This window comes from Papio anubis, chromosome 2 (genome assembly GCF_008728515.1).
Source record: "Papio anubis isolate 15944 chromosome 2, Panubis1.0, whole genome shotgun sequence".
NCBI lineage: Eukaryota > Metazoa > Chordata > Mammalia > Primates > Cercopithecidae > Papio > Papio anubis.
The window spans coordinates 400,047-427,888 of record NC_044977.1 but is presented as its reverse complement, the minus strand read 5'-3'; the positions used below and the strand labels follow the sequence as shown (position 1 = coordinate 427,888).

Below are 27,842 nucleotides of genomic sequence, written 5' to 3'. Positions count from 1 at the left end.
GCACATGTCAGGCCGACTTAAAGCTTCAAATGGGAAATCAGAAGAACTTTATAGAGGGAAGCCGGCTAAGGCAGTCGAGATTGAGGAAATATATTTATTTATTCAAACAAGATTTCCTTAGAACAAGAGTGAAAAATGAAAGTCATCCTTGAATTTATGCTCTAGTGTATGCTCATGTATATTACGCTGTTTTTTTTTTTTTCTTTTTCCTTTTTCTTTTTTTTTTTTTAATGTGAGTTAGCCTTTAGGATCCATCTGAAATTTGAATGGAAATTATAGCTGACTGGGGCTGTTATTGAATCCCAACTGCCTGAATTTCGGAGTTAGGTAGCTGGATAGTTAGGCTAAATTAGGATTTATTTAGAGGTTGAGGTAATTTGTTGTAGAGAAATGGGAAAGAAAATAGAAAAAGGCTGTGAAATTAGAATACAATGGCTAATTCAGAGAACCATAAATTAGATGATGATGATGATAATGAAAGAACTGGCCTGAGAATAAGAAAACGAGCTACCATGAGCTGAACGTGGTAGCTAAAATGAACATATTAAAGCCTAAGATTTAAGAAATTGACCTTTCAAATTGTAATGGGATTATCCCTGTGCCATGTATTGGGACACTTTAAAAAATTCACAATTCATATTAAAAATATAAAAAGATACCAAAGCCAAACTGAAAATATGTACAGGTATACCTCATTTTATTGTACATAATTTTATTGCTCTTTGTAGATACTGTGCTTTTCACAAATTGAAGGTTGTGGCAACCTGTGTCCAACAAGTCTATTGGCTCTATTTTTTCAATAGCATGTGCTTATTTTGTGTCTCTGTTCCACATTTTGGTAATTCTCACAATATTCAAACGTGTTCATTATTATTGCATCTGTTGTGGTGTTCTGCAATCAGTGATCATTGATGTTACTCTTGTAATTGTTTGGGAATGCCCCAAACCACACCCTATCAGACAGCAAACCTGATGAATAAATTGGGTTCTAACTATTCCACTGACTGGCTGGCTCTTCCCCCTTCTCTCTCCTCCTCCAGTCTCCCTATTCTGAGACACAACAATATTGAAATTAGGCACATTAACAACCCTATAATGGCCTCTACATGTTCAAGGGAAAGGAAGAGATTATGTCTCCCACTTTATATCAAAAGCTAAAAATGAATAAGCTCAGTAGGGAAGGCATATCAACAGCCAAGGGAGGCTAAAAGCTAGGCTACTTGCACCAAACAGCTCATCAAGTTGTGAATACAAAGGAAAAGTTCTTAAAGAAAATTTAAAGTGCTACTCCAGTGAACAAACGAATGTTAAGAAAGACAAACAGTCTTATTGCTAATATGGGGAAAGTTTTATTGGGCTGGATAGAAAATCAAACAAGCCACAACATTTCCTTAAGCCAAAACCTAATCCAGAGCAAGGCCCTCTCTTCAATTCTATGAAAGCTGAAAGAGATGAGGAAGCTATAGGAAAAAAAAAAACAAAAAAACAAAAAAAAACAAACGGGAAGCTAGCAGAAATTAGCTCATGAGGTTGAAGGAAAGAAGCCATCCCCATAACATAAAAATGCAAGGTGAAGCAGCAAGCGCTGGTGTAGAAGCTGCTGTAAGTTATCTAGCAACTCTAGCTAAGAAAATGATGAAGATGTCTACACTAAACAACAGATTTTCAATGGAAACAAACCAGCCTTATACTGGAAGGAGATTCCATCTAGTACTTTCATAGATAGAAAAAAGTCAACGTCTGGCTTCAAAGCTTCAGTGTTATTTTTTCCCATGATAAAAAAATAAAAAATAAAAAATGCAGATTGTTATGTTGTCAAATATAGTTTATACATTTCTTTTCTGGGCAAAGCTTTGACTATTTCTAAGGAGACTATGCAGCTCCCTGAGTACATGGCACGGGGGCTGGGTTCATGGCCAGTCCAAGCTTGGCTTTGGATTGGTTTTGTCCACTGTCCCGCTGTGGCGTGGTTCCAGTGTCCCGCAGGGGCAGCCCCTGCCAGGCCCCAGGCATTTCTTGGTAGGGGCTAATGCAGCTGGTGACTGTAAGTTGAATTCAGTGCTCATTGGCCATTTCAAAGATCCTAGGGCCCTGAACAATTATGCAAATATACTCTGCCCGTGCCCTATAAATGGATCAACAAAGCCTGGATGATGGTGTATCTGTTTACAGCATAATTTACTGACTATTTTAACCCCACTCTTGAGACATTCTGCTCAGCAGAAATGATCTCCTTCAATATTACTGCTTATTGATAATGCACTTGGTCATTCAAGAATGCTAACAAAGATGTACAAGGATATTAACGTTGTTTTCACACCTGCTAACACAACATCCATTCTGCAGCCATAGGTCAAGGAATGATTTTACTTTCAAGCCTTATTATTTAATAATATGTTTCACAAGGCTATAGTTGCCATAAATAATGATTCCTTTAATGGATCTGGGCAAAGTAAACTGAAACCCTGAAAAGAATTCACCATTCTAGATGTCATTAAGGACGTTTGTGATTCATGGGAGGAGGTAAAAATATCAACATTAACAGGAGTTTGGAAGAAGTTGATTTCAAGACTACAGTGGAGGAAATAACTGCAGATGCAACAGAAATACCAAGAAAACTAGAGTTAGAAGTGGAGCCTGAAGATGTGACTGAATTGTTGCAACCTCATGATACACATTTAATGCATGAGAAGTTGCCTCTTATGGATGAGCAAAGAAAGTGGTCTATTCATGGTGAAAATGCTGTGCACATTGTTGAAATGACAACAGGGAATTCAGAATATTACATAAACTTGGTTAACAAAGCAGAGGCAGGGTTTCAGGGAACTGACTCCAATTTTTAAAGAAATTCGACTGTGGGGAAAATGCTATCAGACAGCACTGCATGAGAGAGAGAAATCTTTTGTGAAAGAAGGAGTCAGTCAATGTGGTAAATGCCATTGCTCTCCTATTTTAAGAAACTGCCACAGCCACCCCAGCCCTCAGCAGCTACTACCCTGATCAGTCCGCTGACATCAGCATCAAGGTATGATCCTCCACCATGAAAAGATTACCACTCACTGAAGGCACAGATAATCATTAACACTGTTTTCAAAAAAAATTGTTAATTATGGTATGTGCATTTTTATACAAAATGCTATTGCACACTTGGTAGGCTGTAGTATATTGTAAACACTGTTTTGATAGGCACTGAAAAAAAATTTCTTGTGACTTGCTTTATAGCAATGCTCACTTTATTACAGTCATCTGAAACCAAACCTGCAATATTTCTGATGTATGCCATATGTATATGTATATACATATAATACAAATATATTCATATACAATATAACATGATATAAATGTAATATATAAGATGCATCTGTATAGTGTATATATAATATATAATATAGGTCAATTGTACATGCAAATATCCATATAAAATACTATAATGTTAATCTCAATATCACATTATAATAACATTTTATCACTGTTAAGTCAGCTTACAATAAGAATTAAGGTATTTTCAGTTTTAGAAAATCTCCATTATATCAGTAAGTTAAAACTCTCTAACCTAACAAATATAATCTTTTGGAACAAGTAGCTAATATTATATTGATTGATGAAAAATTAGAGGATTCATCATAAAATTTGCAGGTAGAAAATAGAATGCTCACCATATTCTTTAATAGTTTGAATATTAGATTTCCCAGGCAAAGTTATCAGATGCAAAGAACAATGATAAATATGATAAAACAATTATTATTTTCACTTGTTATGATCCTTCATGAAGAAAGACTCAAAATGTTTGAGACTAAAGGGAGATTTCAGTAGCCTTGATAGATTCTTTTTCTCTTATGTTCAAGTCCTGTGGCAAAAGTGTGTCACCCTGTAATCCATTCTAAATAATTAATCACAAATGTGGCCAGGTAAAATAGGCAAGCATGTTTTTTATAGCATTATAAAAACAAAAAATTAATCTGGACATCCAGTGATAAGAGAAAGAGATAACTATCAAAATATTTGAAGTCAATATAATAATATGAAGGAGTAGTATAGGGATGTCTAATAAGAAAAATATCAATATACAAAAGTATACGTATATCCCAACTTTGGAATCAGTATGTAATTATTGTTGAAAAAGGATGGGCATACTCTAAAATATGAATAGTTACATTTTATTTGCATAGACTTATAAGTGATTCCCATATTTCCCTCCATTTCTACTATGAGGAAGTAACATAATAAAACAAAATAGGCTGGTCCCAGTGGCTCACGCCTATAATCCCAGCACCTTGGGAGGCTGAGGCAGGAAGACTGCTCTTGGCAAAGAATTGGAGATTAACCTGGCCAACATTGGGAGACTCCATCTCTACAGAAAACAAACAAAAATTAGCTGGGTGTGGTGCAGTACCTCTGCAGTCCCCGTGACTCCAGAGGAGGCGGGAGGATCACTTGAGCCCAGGAGTTTGATGCTACAGTGGGCCATGATGATGCCACTGAACTCCAGCCTGAGTGACAGAGCAAGACCTTGTCTCCTAAAAATAAATAAAATAAAATAAAACAAAACAGAATAAAGTAATATGCTCATGCCAAAGAGGCTAGTCAAATCAAAGCCATTTCACTTTCAAGATCTGTCTCTTAACTGAGAAGCCATATGAAGAGTATGTTACTTTATGCACTGGTAATCTCCATGTCTAGCACAATGCCTGATACCAATAAATACATTTAAGCTATCAAGGAAGAAACCATTTATTCCAAAATCTTTCTGCATAACTTATGTCCAAATTAGTTAAAACCCTACTTTTTTCAGTTATGACTCATGGTAGCAAGATCTCAAGGCTATCAAAACTAAAGACTGTACATAATGTTACTTAACTACACAAACTACATAGCCACATATATTTCAATTAAACTAAGATAAAAAATTCAGATGGAGACTTTAAAAAAATTTCAAAGGTCACCCTTTCATTTACCATGCTCAAATGCACATGCAGTATGACGTCTGACAGATACTGTAACCGATATGGATGAGAGTCGTCCTCTTGTGGAATTCAGTTGAACAGGAGAGACAGAGGCAGGTAAAAGACGTGGTGAAATGGAATAAATTTTACAACCGAGTGAGAACCAAGGGCACCATGGGAAACATGCGAACGCAGGGAAAACTTGTATGCTGCAATTCAGATAAAAGACGAAAAATGCCTAATATGCCTGAGGGACTCAGGAAAGGTTTATAAAATAGAGGATCTCCGAGAAAAAGAGAACCAGAAGAGAAAGGCTCTGTCAGAGAGCAAGTGTGCCACAATTCTCTAATGACCCTGAGAGCTCTCTCATAAGGAGGGCTCCTTCATGTGACTCACTGGTTTGGAGACATTGGTGATATTAACCTGAAATTCTCAACATTGTAGATCACATTCAGATACTGTGCTGTCAATCTACCTCACTTTATTTTTACCAATGATGTGTGTTAGGATTTTTCTTAAATCCATATATAAATGTTCAACAATATGCACAATGGAAAATAAAACAATTCCCTAAAACACAAAAATAGTTTGAGAATAAACAGATTAAGAACATTTATAAAGACTTGTTCTTTTTTCCTTCACAGGGATCAAATTTGATTAGAAACTTTAATATATTCAACTAAATTTGCTATTTGACTTTTTCACCCCCTTCTGTCATCAGAGTCACTGTATTTTTTTTTTTAACTAAGTGGTCTTGATTAAGAATGAGGAGTAACTTTAGTAACACCCAAAAAAGGAATTTAATTCTGCTTTATAAAAAGATACAGCATTGGAGCAACTGCTGTCTCTCAGAAGAAATACAAGCTTTCGTGTGTTCTCCTTTAGGTTCACAAAGTTCATTAACTGTTCCGTTGGTATTAGTTATGAGGTAGCCTGACTGCTTCAAATTACATGAACAAAATCATGTAACATGTCAGAATCTTTTAGAAATATGAGGGATCTTGAAAACATTCAGGAAAAATTCACTTGAACTGTGAATTTCATGAGAAATCTGTGTGGATTGCATGGTTTTTTATGCTCCAAAATAAACTTGTACTAACTTACTATAACATATCTGAACAGGTGTAGTTTGAGGCACTAAGGATAAGACATCAATTTGAAAAAAGCCCCTATCATAGCAACATGAATTCTGCTAAAACCAAAGCAAAAACACATATCAAATCTATGATGAGGCTTAGGTGGAAGAATAGTAAAACCACTGATCCTTTACAAAAAGTTTATGAGAACAATGCCCTGAAGAAATAGGCAGTTTACAAATGGATAATTCATTTTAAGAAGGGATGACGCAGTGATGATGAGGAAGCTTGCAGCGGCAGACCATCCACATCAGTTTGTGAGGAAAAAATTCATGTCGTTCATGTCCTAGTGGGGATGACCAACAATTAAAAGGAAAAACAGTCGCCAGCATCATAGACATCTCAACTACTCCAGCTCACACAATTCTGACTGAAATTAAAGTGAAAGTCGAGCAGTTTCCCCTCAGCGGGTGCCAAAACTCTTGTAACCACATGGTCACCTGCAGATAGGACCAGAGCTTTCAGTGGATATTTTAAACAGGTGGAATCAAGTTCTGAAGCATTTCTTTGAAGAGTAACAAGAGGAAAGCAACCGAGAGAAGAAAGTGGCCCGGCCGAAGCTAAAGAGAACCAATTAAGAGCAAAGGCCGTACCAATGGTTTTTGGGATGCTCAAGCCATTTTGCTTGTTGACTTTCCGCAGGGCCAAAAAATAACACTTGCTTATATTATGAGCGTGTTTTAAGAAAGTTAGCCAACGCTTTACAGAAAAACACCTTGGAAAGCTTTACCAGAGTCTTTCCCCACCACAACCACGTTCCTGGCTCATTCCTTTCTTCCAGTACAGGCAATTTTGTAAGAGTTTGTAGAGAAAATCTTTAGGCACCCACCTCACAGTCCTGACCTGGATCCTTCTGACATCTTTTTGTTTCTTAATCTTAAAAATTCTTTAAAGGGCACCATTTTTCTTTAGTTAATAATCTATAAAAGACTACATTCCTATTGCAAAGGCTCCATTCCTATTTCTTTAGGGATGGACTAAAGAACTAGGGTGGCTGGCAAAATAATCTAAAAAAGGCTACATTCCTATTGCAAAGGCTCAATTCCTATTTCTTAGGGATGGACTAAAGAACCAGGGGGGCTGGCATCATTACTTACAAAAGTGTTTTGAACTTGCTAGAGCTTATGCTGAGAAATAACGTTTTTACATTCATTTTCCACAAAATTTTTGAGGTCCCCTTGTATATATAAGACAGTAGCAAACCAAGACCAAACTGTTCATGTTTATTGTGGAAATCACATTGGCAGCTTACACTTCTCTGAGACAGCTATCCCCAGCTCAGGTCCATGTTTGACAGGAGCCTGTTAATAAAACTCTTAACCTTCTATCTAAACTGAAGGATACTACAAGTTGCAGTCCAAAAAATGTTTTAAAATGTGTGGATTTTAATTCTTTATGGTTTCCTTATGCCTCAATTTTGTTCCAAAAAATCTAATGAGTTAATAGGTACAGTATTATTACTGGCTTTAGAAAAAGAAAGTTTGAGGTGACTACTGGTCCTTTGTACTGTCAGAGAACTGATTCTTTCTGTCCAAGGATGCGTTTCATGTGCTTGTATGAGAGGAGTTGCGGCAAATCTGTCTGGCTCCTATAAAAATGCAGCGCTCACAACTTAATATCAGTTAAACTGCATTATGACTCTCTCTTTCACGAAACAGAATCCAAGTTCTTTACCTTTTATTAAGTTAATTGGTTGTAAATGTTAGATAAAATGGAGTTAACCATGCAAGCAAGGAGGGACATTTTCAAATTCACTACATATCCCACTTTCACCTTCAAAAATGTGACAGTGATCTTAAGGGAGCAATGGTTTAAATATCCATGAGAATTCTGCACATATAATTCTTTTACTTCATTCTTTAAGTCCAATTTGGCAGTCCTCAAATTTCACTGTGCGTAAGAATTATTATACAGAATTTGACATATAAACAATCTGTAACACGATATTTTTATGGTAAAGATAAGTAATCTGACTTTATGATATAACTGTATAATACAATGCCCCATGATGGTCTGACTCAGGAAATTAGCCTTATGAGGAAAAGAATGCCAGAGTCTGCAAACAAGGCAGCTTGCTTGGCATAAGTCTTTCTCGCCAGAGTCTGCAAACAAGGGCAGCTTGCTTGACATAAGTCTTTCTCGCCAAACTGCCACCTTCCAGAAGGAAGAGGGACGATGCAGGGCTACTTCTCTTAAGCCAGCTCAATACATGAATGTTCCCATCATTCATTTGCCAGCAAACTCTCAACCGCTGCATGCCATCTCCCTCCCCCAACCCCACCCCTACTCATTGTTCAGTATGTATACAAAAGGGATCATCAACACTTGCTCAGCAGATCTGATTATGTATCAGATAGATTCAAAGAGGACTAAGTGGAGATAGGACCTGTGCAGTAGTATATGAGTTTGTGAAGTTTTCTTTTTAGGTATAGTATCATTAAACGTGTGGACTTTGGTCTGTTAAAATATTTTACTTTAACTTGGAGAATGCTGGAGATTGGATCATAAAAACACAAGCCTATAGTTAGAGAGAGGATTTTCCTGGCTCTTAGAGCTAATGAGGGCCTAGGATAAGGCAAGAACAGAGAGGATGGAGAGAAAGCAAATTAAGGAGGCAGGGTGCACAAATTTGGGTAGTTGGTGTGATAGATGGTAGTAGGAGCAGAGATGTAGAATAGGTGACTCCCAGCTTTCTGGCTTAGGTGACTCTGGGACTACTCCTGCTGTGGTCCTAGATGGAGAGTATATGGTATAACAATAGTCTAAACCACCCTGAATAGAAAGCAAACCTCTCACCTGTGAAGTCATTTGTTCCCAAGTTCCTGAGACCAGTAACATATTTTGGTTGAGAGAGCTTCTTAGAGAGATTACTAATATATACAAATTGAAGGTATTTTCTGATCTGGAGGAAAGAGAATGAATTTCCCATCTGATATGGTAATTCTGAGACTCTGCCAAGTCTCAAGGTCCAGAAGGAGAGAAGATGTGAGCATTCTGGTACACAGTGAAATGCCTTTTGAGATCATTTATAACTTAGCAATGGTAGTTAAATCTATAGGAGTAGAACAAGACTTTCTTCACCAAAACAAACCTAGCCAACACTGCAGAGAAAAAAGTATTTACAAATTAGGAAGCTCAATGTCACTGCTTTTTTAAAATAACACTGTGGACTCCTGGAAATTTAGTTCTGTTGTTTCCACAAAAGGCAGATATCAAAATGAACCTGGAGAAGAGAATGTGCCTAATCAACCCCTAAAGCATTTGTAGCCCACCAGGTAATGATAATCACCACTTCTATCACATTAGGTAGAAATTCCACAAATATTCAGAAATATATGTCTGTCTATAATTAGCATGGAGTACATGTTACTTGAAATGAGAATTGCAATCAATTCTTGATTATATACTCACAGATTACATGCATTGTGGCTTACTCTGCTACAATAAATACTTTCATTTTTTTTTACATTTCACTGACTTGTTGACACATAATACTCCATTTATTCTTAGTTTGCTTCCTGGCTGAAGTGACCCACAAATCTCTTACGTGTCCCCCCGTCCCCCCTCTAAAAAAGCTCTCTATAGACAAAAATACAGTATTGCCTCAGAAAAGTTTGAACTGAAAAAGTTAGGAGGTTCAAATAATCAGGCAAGTATAACAAATTGTATTTTTAAAAGTTCGAGTGGATGCAGGACCTCACTGATACGCTGAGAAGACGTGAGAGAAATCTTACAGAGTAGGTGGAGTTGGCTACCTAAGCCAAGGAAATGACTATTCCTTAAACTCTGAGGATATCAGTTCTCTCTGTTCATAAATAAGAATTTTGTATATCCACACATATCCACACACATACTTTAATTACAACTGTTTCTTTTATTTACTTTTATTTTTATTTTTTGAGATGGAGTTTCGCTCTTGTTGCCCAGGCTGGCGTGCACTGGCACAGTCTTGGCTCTCCACAACCTCCACCTCCCGGGTTCAAGTGATTCTCCTGCCTCAGCCTCCCGAGTAGCTGGGATTACAGGGTGTGCCACCACGCCCAGCTAATTTTTTGTATTTTTAGTAGAGACGGGGTTTCACCGTGTTGGCAGGCTGGTCTCCAACTCCTGACTTCAGGTGATCTGCCCACCTTGGCCTCCCACAGTGCTGGGATTACAGATGCGAGCCACCACGCCCAGCAACTGTTTCTTCTAAAGTTGTTTAATTCTACAATTGTGGGTATCACTTGTTAAGGCTGTCACTGGGCTCAAGGCCTGACACGCCATAAGATTTTGGCATTGACAAACACAATTGTACCTTTTGCCTCCCTTCCTTACATTTAGCACTGAGAAGGTTTCAACTCATTTTTATATGCCTTGATATATATGATGACAGAAACTGATTTATATTTATAAGTTCCAATTCTAGTGTCCAATTCAGAAAGGACCTGTGTAATGAGGAGTCCATAATATATCTACAAATACACCAATTTTGTTCCAGTTTGTACTATATGGCTTCTTTTGCAGTCTGATAAATAACTTTAATGTGTAGGCTGGACAAATAACCTTTGAAATGCTTTTTTTTCTGTCACTTTAAGCACATGGAAGAAATCTTCCCCCTTACTTTCTTATTACTTTGTATTTTCAGTGCATGGTTCTCTTACAAGAATATGGCTGCTTTCTTAAAAGCTCATCTCATTCTATAATATGTAATACAGCACTTATGATGTTCTGATTCAGAAAAAGTAATCCTGAAGGGCATTTAAACTAGAAGGGGGAAATCATAAGGCAGGCAAAAAAAAAAAAAATACTGTCAAAAATGATAGATCTGAAATTTAGAATCTTAGAGAAGAAACAGGCAGGGAGAAGCAAAATGGTATCGTTTAGCCTCCTAGTAAAATCAATATGTCTTTTGGATGAAAAAATATATATAACCAACTAGTTTCTTTGACAGGAAAAGGTAGAAAGGAAAATTGCCTACAGACAAAGTGATTGAAGAAATCACACCAAGTACTTTTACAATTAAATTTGCCTTGCAACACATTTAAGTGCAGTAATACCATTTAAATGCATCTTTGTTAACATTTCTGAGGATTACAGATATTCTTTACATTGAATATTTATCAAATGCGCTTTAGAATCATATTATGGTAAAATAGACAAAGAAAACCACCCAAAAAATACACATGGCTTAATGAATTAGTTAAAGGCTTGTAAACTTGCAACTGCAGTTCATGTCAAGAAAGAACTTTGTTACTCATCCTAGAAAAAGCTTCCATGGACCACATCTTGATCATATCTCCTCCTCTCCCTCCAAAAGCAACCCTTGTTGTGACTTTTTTTGTAATCTCTTCTTGTTTTATTTGTTAAATAGATTTATCACCTAAATATACTTTCATAAACATTATAATTTAATTTTCCCCATTGTAAACATTGTTCTATCTTTTAAGTCTGTTTCTCTCCCTTTTTTCTTTTCCAGTAGCATTTTTCATAGTCTGGATTTTGCTGAATTGCATTCTCATGGTTCTCTGCATATCTGGCAGATTGGAACCTGGATTCATAAACTGGATGAGAGTAAGTTTCAATCACTTTTCTGAGAATATAGTTGGCGTTGTGTTCTTTTATCAGTAGGCACATAATGTTAAATTGTCTTTCGTTTAGTGATATCAAAAGCCATCAATATTTGGGCCTATTTTTTTATTAGTTCATTGGAGATTGCAAAACAGTGACATTCTAATTTTGACATTTATTTTTAATGTATTACCTGTGATATTTTTATAAAAGGACACTTCTTAAGTACTATTGGGTTAAATAATGGTGCTGTTCATATAGAAAAACAGGACAAATATTTCCCTTTATTTGCCAGTTTTTCAGATATCTTTAATATGGCATTTTCAATCATCCTTTTCAGATTTTTTATCTGTGTTATCAATCAAGCGTGACTTTTCAAGCTATGAATCACGACACTGAAATAACCACAACATATATTTGTCCAGAAAGTATATTGCATAAATTCAACCAAAAAGTCAACAGTTGCTGAAAAGAAAATCAATATGTTCGTGTCATTACCCTTAAAATACACATTTGTTTGCCTGGAAAATATGTTTATTTGTTTTAAAATAAAATTGAGAAAGTGGTTAAATGTCATAATGTTTCTAGAATGTTTGAAGACTAGTTGCAATTTAGTGGCATAATTTACTTTTAGTGGTCATAATTGTGATTCTCTTTTTATATATAATAGAAAGCAGAGTACATTGAAAAAATGTAATCAAATATACTCAAATCTCAACTTCTCTGCTACTCCCCAATAATAATTCAATCTGGAAATGGTTCAGCTGGCAAAGGAATTTCTAAATAGTTATCTTGTCATTGGCAATGAGAATCTTCTCTCAAATCTCTGTTTATTTTATCCACCTTTAGAGCACCTTGAAATCCTTTTGGTATTTTATGAGTCTGTACTTGTTGTGCTCTTGTGAACTTTTCTATCTAATCTTTCAAGGTAGTGTAATCATCTTAAAAATCCCTGAATTTTTCACTGACTCATCCCACAAGTGCTGTCATGGTTGCACAAATATGTTAGTTTTAGCATGACGACTTAAAATAATATATTAATGAATATTAGCTGTTTTTCAAAGATGAAGAGTCTAAACAATGAAAAAGAAGGCATACCAAAGTTGAATCACATTCTTTTCCTGAGAAAGCTGCTGCTGCTTTTAAACAAGGTTAGCAAAGCAGGGTTCTGATTTGGAAATATCTGTTCGTGTATCTCCAACTTCCCCCATAAAACATTTCATATTATCTCCTTTCAACGTAGCACACAATATTGGCATATGTTTTTCTCATTGCATTTATGTGTCCAGTTCACCTAGGAATCTGTATTAGGTACCTGGCAAGAAGAGGAATCTGTTAAAGAACTTCTTGAAGTTCTTCTTGAAATATGTTTTAGGCTCAAGGGACTATCAATATATCCATATGCTCCTGTAGAGGCAGCAGCTTCCTCTGCAGTTGTGTTGGGGCTACTCAGTCCGGTTCTTGCTGACAAGATGGGAATAAAAGTGATGCAAATAATTTTCAGGCCTGGTGCGTAAAATCATCTTGCTTCAATCCCAAGATCTCTCTGTAGCGACTTAAGAAGCTTGAGTTCTAGATGGCATAGCTAAAGGATGGAATTTGAATACTGTTTTGAAGGGGGACAAACTAATCCACATTGGGCTCCACGTGAGGGAAAAATAATCCTGTTTTACGTCAAGCCATGAGGATTGTAAGGTTTGTCTTTTGTAGCATGAGCCTACTCATCCCAACTAAAACAAAGAGGATATTTTAATATGTGTGATTTTTATTTTAAAAAGAGCATCCAGGGTAAATTTTCGTTTAGGGTTCTTTTCTTGGTTACGTTTTCATCACATCTCCAAAACAAAAAGACCAAAACAAAACCACCACCACCACCACCACAATAAAAAAACCCCAATGATTTTCCACAATTAATGTTCGTGCATCCATTCATTTGATTATCCTTAAGATGAAACTGAAGTCAAACATAAGTCATTTCTGCTGGCATGAAAAGAGCAAGTTTGAAGGGACAGGTAGAAGGTGTTTGAACTTCATTTCTGTATTTTACCAGCTGTGAAGCTATGGAAAATTACTTAACCTCTCTGGGATGCAGTTTGCGCCACACACTGTAAAGAAAAATGTTTCCTTAAATGTTGTGAGTCCTATCAAGGGTATAATAACAAACATTATCTCTTCCCCTTACTTTTACATATTATTCACTGTTGAATTAGGTTTTCATGGGACTAAAATCCATGAGTGAATTATTTGCTATCATATTAATTCACTATAGTTAACTAACAACACATTGTAAGGTTGCATTATCATATTAGAATCATCACTGGCCAAAGACTGATATGTTAAATTAATAGCAGCTGTTCTATTTCTGGAATTTAGAAGAAGACAGGTCTAAATTTAAATACTGGCTTGTTAAATTATATTGGCAATTGACACTGATTTTGGAGTCTCAATTTTTTCAAACGTAAAATGGAAACAACAAAAAGCAACATTTATCTGAGTAATTTTATTGAGTGAATAAAATGTGATTAGAAGCTCTGGTGACTTCCTGAAATATAAGAGAAGTTAGTTCCCTTCCTAAAATTTTAAAGGTATTTATAATTTCAAAGATCTTCATATACTTTCCTTAATTAACACAATGTTAGACAATGGTAATTTGCAAGAATTCACTGGGGGTTTAAATGATAAACTGACTCCTCACAGAAGAACTGCAAAGAGAACTCTAATCAAATATTTTATACTATTTTAATTCGTAAACATTAACACAAATATACACATTAGAAGGAGAATCCCCAAATCCCTACCTGCAATTGAAAACAATACATATATTAAATAAATGTGTACTCACAAAATCTCCAAAGAATTCCTCTGAAAGATTTAATAGTTCATATGAAATATTCCATTTAATGTTCTGTTCTATATACTCCATCAATCTTTTGATTGACTGAATTTGAAGCTCTATTAATGCATCCTACAGCCAAAGTTTTAATGGAGTTTAATGGAACTCATCCAAATCTATAATAGCATTTTCCCCCTAAATTAACTTATAACCCACAAGTTAATGAAATGAATGCAGCTGCCATTTACCCAGAGAGGGTCAAAGTGCAGGACCTATCACTAGGGAGATAGCCTGACGGCTTGGCTCCCTCAGTTCAGCCCCAGGGCTTCATAACCCTGGACGTGCATTAAGGATGTTGCTAAACACCACGTATGGCCTTGACCAACAACACTGGCCACCCAAGAAGTTAAGTGGCCTTTTAATGCTCATTAGAAAAAATTTAGTAGTTTCACAAATTGAACCAAACTTTTCAAGATCAGTGGTGATGTTTTATGCTTATTTTAATATTGGCATAGTATTTTATGTCTACTGAGATGTTTGATAATGTTTATTGGATGAATCAATACTCATGTTTTTATTTTTTAAAGTAGCAACTAAATAAATTATTAAAATGGGAATTCACAATTAACTGCATTAAACTACATTTCCTCCCGATGACGATGATGATGACGACGACACATAATAACAAAGTCAGAAACGGATGAGCTCCTCAGGAAAGGTTTTGTCCCCTCTCTTGAGTTCAGCAAAAGAAATAATCAAGTGTTTGGAAAATGGGTCATTTGAGGAAAGGCTATGGAATTGAATTTATTTACAACAGAGAACAGAAGGCTCACAAAGTATATGGTTGAGTTTCTGGAGTCTGGGGGATTTACAATTTTCAACTATATAAAGCAATGGCATATGGGAGGTGTTAAGCAGCTGTTCTATTTCTGTTCAGGAAATTGATATGTTTAGGAGTCCCAGCCAGCAGAAATAGGACCAATGGATCAAAGTTATAGCCTGGCAAATATTAGCTCATCATATAAAAAGAACATTCTTAAAATTAGAGCTGTTGGAAATTGAAACAGACCGCCTAAGGAGACAGCATGGCCTGGTGGCTCTGGTGCCTCACTGAGCAGCCAGCCTTGGCGTATCTCTATTATATGTATCCCATTTTAGAGTGGAAAGAAAAAAACAAGGGACAGGAAGAGAGAGGGGGGAGAGAGAGAGAAAGATTTCCATATGAGCATTATAGGAAACTAGCATAATCTCTGCTAGGGATGAGAGACTCTCATTTATGAAGATTTCTTAATGGACTGTTTTAGTTACATGAATGAGGGCCTCAAGAAGTAGTCTGGGATAGTGATTAATTTTATAATAAGGTCACAAGGATTTTGAAGATATTTTTCTGACCATTGCACAGAGGAAAGGGGGAAGAAAAATGGAGAAGAGGGAAGATGCAACAAATCAAGGGGCCCCGACAACATGGTATGGCAGGAACCTTGGAGAAACACGGCCTTCAATGTTCAGTAGCAATGGTGTATGACTTTCAATTCAAAGCAATTTTCTATTCGATGGTGTTCTAAATTGTATTATTCATCAACTCAACAAATATTTTTTGGTCATCTATCACAGGCACGTAGGACGAAGCCCTCACCATTTTGGACTTCAGTTCTAATTTTTAAAAAATGCTACAAATAATCCAATTAGTATAAAAATAAAATTACAATGGGAAAGTGCCATGAAGAAATAATAAAAGTTGGTAAAAGATTAGAGTGTGACTGGCGATGAAGTGGTATTTTAGCATCTGGTCAGGGAAAGTCTCCCTGATGATGTGATACTTGAGTGAATATTAAGAAAAGTAAGAATTAGCCATGTGGTGACCTAGGGATGTGTGTTTCAGATGCAAGTCAGCACCTATAAAGGCCCTGAGGTGGGAACAGGCTAAATATGTTCAAGATCAACAGGATCAAGATGTGTGTTTTAGACAAATGTGTGTTTCAGACAGATCATGTGTGTTTTAGGAAAGGTGTGTTTTAGACAGAGGATGTGTGTTTTAGACAAACGTGTGTTTCAGACAGATTATGCGTGTTTTAGACAGATGTGTGTTTCAGACAGATGCGTGTTTTAGACAGGAGTAACAGCAAGGGCAAAGGCCCAGAGCTGGAAATGGGTAACCTGGTTTAGATCAAAGGAATCAAGGAGAAAAAAGGAGGGCACTGAAATCACAGACCTGCAAAGCTAACCAGTGTTGCATTGTATTCTAAGTTTGGGGCTCAAGCAGGAAGTGATAATGTTCTGATACACATTTTTAAAGGACTACCCCTTCTTAGAAAGGGTCTGCAAGTTTGGATTAGGAGAGATTTGGTGAAAGTGGAAACAGCTTGTCACGCCCAGCTTGTATTTTAAAGCAGTTGATCAGTCTTGTTGATGTCCTAGATATATGGTGGAAGAAAATGAAAAGAATCAGTTTTTATCACAAAAAAAAAAAAAAAACTGAGTGAGTGAGAATGCCACTTATAGAGATGAGAAAAACTGAGGCTTAAGGGGACAGGGAATCAAGAGTTCTGTTCTGGATGTGTTATAACTAGAGCTCAGGACTGAGAGAGATAAATATGGATGTCATTAGCATATACATGGTTTATTCAAAATAAAACGATGTGACTGAATGAGATAATTTAGAAAGTAACTATAGATGGAATAGTGAAAAGAAAGACAAGCACTGCACCCTACAGAAATACAGCTTTAAATAACCGAAAAAGGAAAAGCGGAGGAAACAACAAAGGAGACTGGGAAAGCCATGGAGATAGGAGGACAGGAAAGAAAACGAAGTGTCTTATAATTAAAAGGAAGGATGAATTCATAAGAAGGGAAGAATTGATTCCTAATTTTCTTATTACAATAAGGCAGCAAGTTCAAATACAATGAGGCTGAGAATCAAACACTGTGACTTGGCAAGATGGAGGTTCTTAATGACTGAAGAGGGAGGCTCCTTAAGGTTGGTGGGAAGGAATCTGATTGGGATAGGCCCAGAAAGCATTTTGGATTCTTTTGGGAGAAATTTTGCTATAAAAGGGAACAGACGAATGGAGGATTGTAATGAAAGGGAAAAGATGCTTTAATTTGTTTAAGTTTGGAGACATTATAGCATCCGGGCATGCCAGAGTACTTAGACCATATATAGGAAAGAAGCATGATTTAGGAGAGATCCAGGGCAATCAATGGGGAAAAATTATCCCACTAGATGACAGGGGATGAGATAGATGGTGTGTATCTAGGGGAGTTGTCTTCAGTAGAAACAGAAGCAGCACATCAATAGAAAGGAAGGTAGTTGAGAGTTGGTTTATTTTATTTTATTATTTTTTAAGGGGGTAGTGTATTTTTGGATTCCTTCTATCCTCTCAGTTAAGTCAGAAGTGAGATTATGACATGAGAGTGAAACCATTCCTAAAAACTTTATAAAATTAATCAAGGAGGAAGGGAAGGAGAGAAATGAAAGTAAACAGAGCTTGTAGCACACTTAGCATTAATCATTAGGCCAGCTTGCTCTCTGACATGCTTCCTCACAGGTATTTGGTGCCTATTATCCTAGAATCCTGTGGACCCTAGATTACAGTTCCCCTTAACTATTCTACAGATAACAACATGAACATTATGAAATGTTAAGTTTTTCATTTGAGATATTCTCTCAGATCACACATACCAGTGAAACTACTGATGTCAACCGGTCTGAAGGACCCCACGAGAAGATGAACCACCAAAGAATGCGGTCTCCATATCATGATGATTTCCTCCTCCTTACCCTGACCAATCAATGACCCCAATTTTCTAATGCCCCGTAATACTCCAGCCCAAAACTCCTCAGGGAGACAGATTTGAGGGTCCTTCCCATTTCCTGTCTTGGCTGCCTTGCAGTCATTACAATTTTTTCTCTGCTGCAAAACCTGCTGTCTCAGTGTATTAGTATGTTACTGAACATACATGTTATGGAACCAGCTATTGTAGGCCACAAACTTAGGTACTTTGAGTACAGTTGGGGGTTGCTGAGCGGTTCACAAGATTAAAGGTAAAAAACAGTAATCTCTGAAACTGGTTTTGCTAATTATACGAAGATAAATAAGGACATATTTATACTTTATAAATAAAGATTATAAGAAACAAAATATGTATATGCACACACACCCTTTACTTATTAAAATTAATGAGATAATTATTAATGTTAATTCCTTAGTTATTAAAAATTATAAACAATATATAGTAACATTTATAAAATGTTGAATATGTTCATTACATTTACTTGTTTTTAAAGTAACATTACCTCTATGTATCCTAAAACTTAAATTTAAGTATCATAGATACATGGTTTATTACAAACGCAACATATTTCAATGTACTCTAATTATTATTTTCTACTAAATTTTTATTATTTTATTTTTGTTCTCAAGAAATTTTCTTTTTTCCTTTTTTTAACTTTTAAGTTCAGGGGTACATGTGCAGGTTTGTTACATATGTAAACTTGTCATTGGGGTTTGTTGTACAGATTATTTTATCACGCAGGTATTAAACCTAGAACTCAGTTATTTTTCTTGATCTTCTCCCACCTCCCAATCTCTACCCTCCAGAAGGCCCCACTGTGTGTTGTTCCCCTCTATGCAGGGTATATGTGTTTATGTGTGTGTGTGTGTTTGCGTGTGTGAGTGTGTGTGTGTGGTGGAGGGGAGGGGTGGGTATCCTAATATCATTGTAGAATTCTATCATTGCCACAGAGTTATCTTGGGCAGTGGGTGTCTGTGGTAATGACAGAATTCTACAATGATATTAAGATACACACCCCTCCCCTCCACCAGACACACACACACACACACACATACACACACACCCTATGTAATCCCATGCTTTTAAATGAGAATGGGGACTATTAATATAATGGAATATTACTCCTATAATTGAGTTAGCCTGTAAGGCAAAGTTGAAGGGATTTTGCAGAGGTATTTCAATCTCCAATAAATTGACTTTAAGATAATCAAAATGGGATTATCCTGAAAGGACTGATCTAATCTAGTGAGTTATTTAAAAGAGGTCAGAGATATCTGAAGTAGCAGACACTCTCTAGATCAGAGACATCGAGAGGAAAAGGGATTTGTTTAGAGCCGGAAGTATGAGGACCTTGAGAAATGAGTAGAGATATAGGGGATTTTGCTGGTAACACAACCTAATTTCTGGAGAGAATATTTTAAGGAGAAACAACTAAATAAAATAGCCACACAAGGGATGAAAATTGTGAGTTCCTAAATAAACTAATACAAACATAAACATAAATAAACATAATACAACATTTGAGGACTGTGATAATGAATTTAAAATAAAAGCAATCAGTTTTGCTAATTGTTGTAAAGAATGTTTTACTGTTGGGGTGTGGTTATGGAGAAGGTAGGGGTTTAGATAGATCTAGTGTTGGAGTTTTGCCAACAAGTCAGATGCAGGAAAAAGAGACAAGCAAATAGGGTCTAAACATAAGGGATTATTACAAATGCTATGGAATCTAAACTGTGTGTGATATAAGCCAGAATTAAAGTTGATGAACAGCGGGAAAGAAATAGTGGAATCAATGAAATTAAGGTTTCAATTAGTTCACCCCTCACTGCGACCATTTCCTCAAACTATTGTTCATAAATTCCATAGATGCAAAAATGCAAAGATTAGTGTGTGAAAGTAAAATACGGACAGGTGATATTTGTGAATGAAAAAGGGTACTGAAATTTGGAAATTGCCTATTTTGGTAAGAACCAAACAATTCAGATTTGTCTAACTAGTTTGAAAAAATAAAATTGTTTGAATACAACATTTACTTCAGTTAGAAGAAATACAAACTTCTACCCAAAGAAATATACAGAAATAAAAAAATTGAGTCCTTTTTCTAAGGATTTATATATAGGTAAATATCTGTATCTATATCTCCATGTTTCTCTCTCATATACACAGATATAGATAATCCTACTTGTTTAATGTATAAAATGTATGGTATAATGGTCTAGTAATTTCTCTTTTACATATATTTTGTATTTTTGTATAAAAGATAGCTCATCACAAGTATCAAGACAAAGTGGAGAATAGTTAATTTATTGAAGTCACGATTATAATCAGACCTGTCTCCTCCCAAGCTTTTGCATATCTGGAAAACATGTCAGTGGATGTTCAATTTACCATATTTGTACCTGATGACAACATTTCAGTTCACAGCATGGATTAAATATTGGTAGGACCTTGTTTCTTTTATGCCTTTATTTATAAATTAATCATTTACTAAAACTTATTTTACCAAGATTTATCAGAGCTTAGAGATTGCAATTTCTATCTCACAGAATAGAAAAACTAAGTCATATTTCAAGGTTAGAAGGTCTTTTTTGCTTACTGCATTGGGAGAACCAGTTTTCATCAACTCTCCAAATAAAAACCTTATGATTTCAAAGCCATTTTTTAAATCTTCTTTACAAGTTACAAAATCAAAGTACCTCAAATCATCTACCACAGGAATTGCATGGCTGCTTTGATTTTAAAAATAAATAAAGACATTCTTGAATAAAACAGTACAGTAGACGATGCTTTTCTCTTTTTTCTTTTAATTTTTAAGCCACAGCTGTATGACAAGGTCATTTTCACTGAGTCGAAATGCACTAAAATTACTACTTTTGAAAGCCAGCTTGTAGCTGCAGATAATGGTCAGCTCAACAAAGAAACTGATAGGCAGTGAGAGTTTCTTGAAAGCCATGGAAACTTTTTTTAGGAAAATGTACGTACATTCAATATTTCGTGTCTAATTTCAAGAAAGCCCCAGCACCCAGCTGAAGTTCATCCATATTCCACAAGTTAAAACCCTGACAATGAAAACATGACTACTCTTCAGTTTGGGTTAGCTGAACTGTGAAGTAAATTAACTGCAAATATGACAATAAATAAGACCACCTATGGAATTGTTCATTATCTTTTGCATAATCTAAGAATCTCCAACATGCACATGAATGTTAAAAGTCCAATTGCGTCTAAAACCTATAATTAATTCACATAGGGATGTATAAACCCATCTGAGGAGTGAAATGGCTTACCTTGGTTTCTTTTTATACATCTAATTGAAATGAGCCCAAGGGCTTAGTGATAAGTATAGATCTATTTTTTATACTTTTCAGAGACAAGTTCTTTTAAAACCTGATGAATTCTTCCCTCTTGCTATAATGTATTCACAAATGAAAGTTCATGAAATTCATAAATAGCTAGAATACTTCAAATATTGAGGCCTATCATTTTTTTCTGAAGATCTTTAACACATTCCTCCCTCTACTTTCTATTTATAGATAATTAGGAATGCCTTTTAAAGTCTAGAACAGTTTTGTTCCTGTGTGTGCATGCGTGTATTAGTGGTAATAACTGCCTTGACTTCTCCACCACTTGTGATGACTGATTTTACGTGTCAAATTAGCTGGGCCACAAAGTGCCCACATATTTGGTTAAACATTATTCTGGGGTGTGTGGAGGTGTTTCTGGCTGAGATTAACATTTGAATCAGTAGAATGAGTAAAGCTGATTGTCCCCCCACAATGTGGGGGGGCCTCATCCAATCGGTTAAAGGCCTGAATAGAAAAAAAGGCAGAATAAGAGAGAACTTTGTCTCTGCTTGACTCTGAGCTGAGACACTGTTCTCCCGCCTTACAGCGGAACTAACTGTAAGGCCCCGAGGCTTCCAACTCACAGGGAACTGCGCCGTCAGCTCTCCCAGGTCTCCCGGTTGTCGACTGAGGGTCTTGGGACTTGGCCTCCGTAACTGTGTGACCCAATTCTTCAAAATGTACTGATGGCCGGGCGCGGGGGCTCAGCCTGTAACCCCAGCACTGGGGGAGGCCGAGGCGGGCGGATCGCGAAGTCAGGAGATGGAGACCATCCTGGCGAACACGGTGAAACCCCGTCTCTACTAAAAATACAAAAAACTAGCCGGGCGCGGTGGCGGCGCCTGTGGTCCCAGCTCCTCGGGAGGCTGAGGCAGGAGAATGGCGGGAACCCGGGGGGCGGAGCTTGCAGGGAGCCAAGATGGCGCCGCTCACTCCGGCCTGGGCCACAGAGCGAGACTCCAAACATGGCACAAGTATACATACGTAACAAACCTGCACATTATGCACATGTACCCTAGAACTTAAAGTATAATAATAATAATAATAAATAAAATAAATATAACAAATAAATAAATACAAATAAATAAATATAAATAAAATGTATTAATAATCCATCTCTTGATCTACCAGTTTATATTATTGGTTCTGTTTCTCTGAAGAGTCTTGACTGATACAGATTTGTGGCGTGGTTTTAGAAAAGCAGGTTTTAAGGCTGAGGTTTTTGAAATGGCTTTGGGGTTTCATAAACTGATTAGATTTTTGACACTAGTGACTCTGTTTGTTAGTAGAGAGAGTATTGCTAGTCCATGGCACGATCTACCAATAGAGATATGCAAAATATCTTTCTTGGATACTACTTATCAAGAATGGGTGGTTGTGCATATAATTCTTATAAAATATTTATGGAAAACTAATAAACATGATAAGGTTGGCTGATTGTTCCTAATGTCACTGGACAAAGTGGTGACAGACAAGGATGGGGTTAGGGATTTAAATTCCCAGCTAAGTCAGGCATGGTAGCTCATACCTGGAATCCCAACACTTTCAGAGGCAGAGGAGAGAGGACTCCTTGAGGCAGGGATTTCGTGACGAGCCTGGGCAACCTATTGAGACTCTGTCTCTACAAATAATAATAATAATAAATAGCCGAATATAGTGGTGCATGCTTATAGTCCCAGCTACTTGAGAGGCTGAAGTGGGAAAATCACTTGGGCCAGGGAGTTGGAGGATGCTGTGAGCTAAGATTGTGTCATTGAACTCCAGCCTGGGTGACAGGGCAAAAAGATCCTATCTCAAATACATACATACATACATACATGCATACCTACATACAGACATTTCCAACCAGAGCACATCATAAATGATGTGAAAGTTTATTTCTTAACTCGGCCACTATTGATGTTTATTTTTATTTTTGTGGGTACATGGTAGGTGTGTATGTTTACAGGGCAAGCGAGATGTTTTGATACAGGACTGCAGTATGAAATAAGCACAGCACATGGAGAATAGGTATTCATCCCTCAAGCATCTATTCTTTGAGTTACAAACAATCCAATTACACTCTTTAAGTTATTTAAAAATGTACAACTGAGTTATTACTGACTATAGTCACCCTATTGTGCTATCAAATAGTAGGTCTTATTCATTCTTTCTAATTTTTGTGCCCATTAACCACCCCCACTAGCCCCCCATTACCCTTCCCAGCCTCTGGTAAATATCCTTCTACTCTCTATGTCCATAAGTTTAATTTTTTGTTTTTATTTTTAGATCCCACCAATAACTGAGGACATCTGCTGTCTGTCTTTCTGTGCCTGGCTTTTTTCACTTGACATAATGATCTCTAGTTCCATCCATGTTGTTGCAAATGACTGGGTCTCATTCTTTTTTGTGGCTGAATAGTACCCCATTGTGTATATGTACTACATTGTCTTTATCCATTCATCTATTGATAGTCATTTAGGTTCAAATTTTAGCTACTGTAAACAGTGCTGAAACAAACATAGGAGTGCAGATATCTCTTCAATAAACTGATTTCCTTTCTTTTGGGTACATACCCAGCAGCGGGATTGCTGGATCATATGGTAGCTCAGTTTTCAGGTTTTTTGAGGAACCTCCAAACTGTTCTCCATAGTGTCAACTACTATTTATTTATTGCATAAGTGTACCTGAAACAATTGATTTTATTCTTGTGTCTTAAGTATTAGGAATGATATCACATGACACTTGACAACCATTCAATAGGATTGGACATTTTATAATGTGTTTTTTATTATCCCTTTCCTGAACATTTTACTGATTCATTTGTTATTCCATTTGTGTCTTATATATCTGACCCCCTCAGCCACTAAACTATTGACACTCTTCCTATTTAGGTATTATTTTACTGCTTGAAACTGTTGACCTTCTTAGTCATTCATTTAACTAATGTGCATTAATGCCTGCTATGGAATAGTTACACTTTTAGGGTCTGGGGATAAAAAAGTTGGCAAAATTAACAATGTCTTGTGCCCTCAGTTTACATTCTAGTGGACCTTACATTTTAACAAGCATAATTAACATTGACCTCTTTGATTTAGTTGTTTCTAACATATTTTAGGAAAAAATTAGATTATAAGAAGTCACATTCCCCCTATGCCCACCCTAAACCAATCTTCAAATACTTATTTAGCCACAGCTGATCTCTAGACTGGGACTCTGGCCCTCATTAGCCTCTAAATATCTAGTCCATGCTCCTGTTTATCACATAAAGCCTAAATAATTTATCTTAAATTCTGAAGTTGGAAGTAACTGGATATAACTTAACTTTCTTTCCAAATTATTTTACACTAATTATTTTTCCTACCTTGTAAGTGTCTTTATTACTTTTTAAATTTTTCATTAAAAAATTAAATTCAGTGGGTACATGTGCAGGTTTGTTGCATGGGTTTATTGTGTGATGCTGAGGTTTGAGCCAAGTTTTTTTCTCACATGTTTCCCTGTGATTGGAATGCCTTTCCTTCCTAACTTTGGCTGTCAATATTATACCCATTTTTTAAGATTCAAATTGGCTATCGCTTCTTTCATGAATCATTTTATATTCAGCAAAGCCAGAAAGAATGTCATTTTTAATGTCTGATACATAGCATGGTAGCTCATACCTATAAACCCAGGCACATATATAATATATACATGTATGTAAAAAGACATCTGTGTGTGTGTGTATATATATATGCCTTTGTGTATGTGTGTACGATTTTCTAAGTTATATGCCTCATCAACTTTCCAAGGTAAATCTGAGTGTTTGCCATATTTTTGGTAACGGTCATATCTCTCCCATTAGAATATAATAGTCATTATTAATCATTGCTTCTCTTTCAGTACATCTCACATAGTCCTTGAAAAAAACACACACAATATGGATGTGATATTATAATAAAAATGTTAATTCATTGACTTGCCTCTTCTTCTCCCAGCCCTCAAAGAATAATGGGCATCTAGAAGCAGTGAAACATAATAGGAGAAACAATAAAATTGGGAATTCATAAATCAAAGTATTCTCCCTAGGATTGCCAGTAATTAGCTTTATAACTTTGGACACACTTTTTAACATGTAGAATTAGGGAACAAGACATCACGTAAGGGAACACTCTGAAAAAAGGCACAGGTAATTACTACTGACATATATAATGAGGAGGTTTGGCAGGTAGACTGTAAAGTGACAGGATTTGAGCCTTGACCTTACCACTGAAGTTACTAGTGTAACCTCAGCAATTTCACTATTTTGACCCTACATACACTTTGGTAAAATGAAGATAATAACAAGATAGCATGAGGATTACATCAGTTAATAAAAATAAGGCAAATGAAATAGTGCTTGACTCAGATTACCCTAGCTATTATCATCCTTAAGCCTTATTTTTACCCACAAAACTGAAAACGTGTAGTTGATTTTAGACAATATTATTTATAAGTCTCCTGTACTTGAATGAGTGATATAAAAATGAGATCAGGTTACTCCAAATATTTTATACTCAAGTTAGTCATAATTGGTCTATGTAGAAGCTCTTCCACTTTCAGGCAGATTCTTCAAATTGAGGGACGTTCTGAAGCTTACTTTTACTTGATTATTGAATGCCAGCTCATAGAGTCAAAAACTGCCTCGTTAAAGGCACAAACCTGGCCCATATATATTATTATCTGTGGTAAAACCAAAATGATGCAGTAAGTTGGCTATTTATACCAATTTCATTTATCGAATAGATTAGGATGAAGTTTGGTAAGACAGGTATATGGCATTTTGCTCCTTAATAACTGTGAAAAAGAATCAGTGATGGTGGTTTCATGATAAGCTCTAAAGACTTTGATACACATCTAGCTGATGCTTGGAAGAATATGGCCATTCCCATGAGTTCTAATGTGAGATTGGAAACAAAACTTTACAATGTTTTACTGGACATTTTTCGCATTACATTTAAAAGAGAGGTAAGAAATAATATTGGTTCCTCGATGCAGACAATTCTTCAGGGGCTCTTTATATTTTTATAACTGTATATTTCAAGATGTATTCTAAAGGTTTGTAACTGCTTTTTACTTCACAGGTGCTTGATGCTGGAAGGGATCAAGAGGTCATCACCCTGCCTTAAGGCAGAGTGTACCTAAACCCTCTTAGAGGACAAAGATGAATTTAAGAATTCTCTCTACTGCACTGCAGGGCTGCCCTCCTCACCCTGCCCACCAAGCTCTGCAATCTTAAGATACAAAGATAAATTTAAATGCAGAAAACAGTCCTCCATAGAAAAGCTTGGTTTCAATATTTTACTGCCTGTTTTTAATCACCATCAGTAGATTCAGAGGTTCAGTTCTTATTCTCCTTTTTTATTCATAGTTATCCAACTTAAGTTTAAATATTTGTACATTTTGCATTAGTTGGTATTTGAGCAGTGCTGTCCTCAAATTTTATACCTTTGAGAAAAAAGGAAATTGCTGCTTAGCAATAAGGAAAGACAAAGGCTTACAAATACAAAGTGTATTATAGTCAAGCATAAGAAGTCATACTAAATGATGATATCTGAAGGAATGCTTGATTGTGGCAACTCAATGAGAAAAGAACTGTTTCCTATTAGCTTTAACAGCAGGGTTTGTTATCATTTAAGTACACGCTCTAATACACTTAGTGTTTTGTGCTACATTTAACAAGATTAAGTGAACACATACTGTTTCAACTCAAATCTTTATCGGAAATCAGAGGCAAGCCTCATTTCTTGCCAAAACATTCTCTTGTGGCTCGTTCTTGGAGCAAATTCCATATAAGTAAATCTGTTTACCCAGGTGTACCATTGATCAGTTAAAGGATTTTTCCTTCAGGTAACTCTTGACTGAACTTCGAAAACACTACCTAAAAATTCTAAAAAATTGAGATGTCTGAAAGATGCTATTAAAGATTATAATCTGTAATAAAACATAAATGGCATTGTGAACATAGTGAACTATTAAAAGGAAATCTGAAGGATTAGCTGTCAGAGTTCTTACATGATTTCACTGTAACACTACAAACAGTTAGATTCTGTGGACAAGTAGTAGAGACTGTAAAATACCTAAAAATCACAAAATGTCTCATTGTCCCACACCTTAATTTTTCCCTCCTGATTGAAAAAAATTGAACTGCATGATGTAAGCTTCAAGGAACATTTTAAAAGCGTTGCTTAGGTCTTAACTTTCAGAAAATCTTCTTGAAAATGCTAACGTGCCATTCTGTTCTATA

At 36.1% G+C, this 27,842-nt stretch overlaps 1 protein-coding gene and 1 long non-coding RNA gene across 2 annotated transcripts in view; both read right to left on the bottom strand.

The window, feature by feature from the left end:
• ROBO2 (roundabout guidance receptor 2) overlaps positions 1-27,842 on the bottom strand; it is a 1,748,812-nt gene that overhangs the window by 1,485,755 nt on the left and 235,215 nt on the right. The gene's annotated exons all lie outside the window — the stretch shown is intronic.
• Positions 185-22,364, bottom strand: LOC110742126. The gene is made up of 2 exons (XR_002519484.2): positions 22,186-22,364; positions 185-4,517 (listed from the first exon to the last, which is right to left on the bottom strand). It is a non-coding gene; the product is annotated as an uncharacterized LOC110742126 (long non-coding RNA).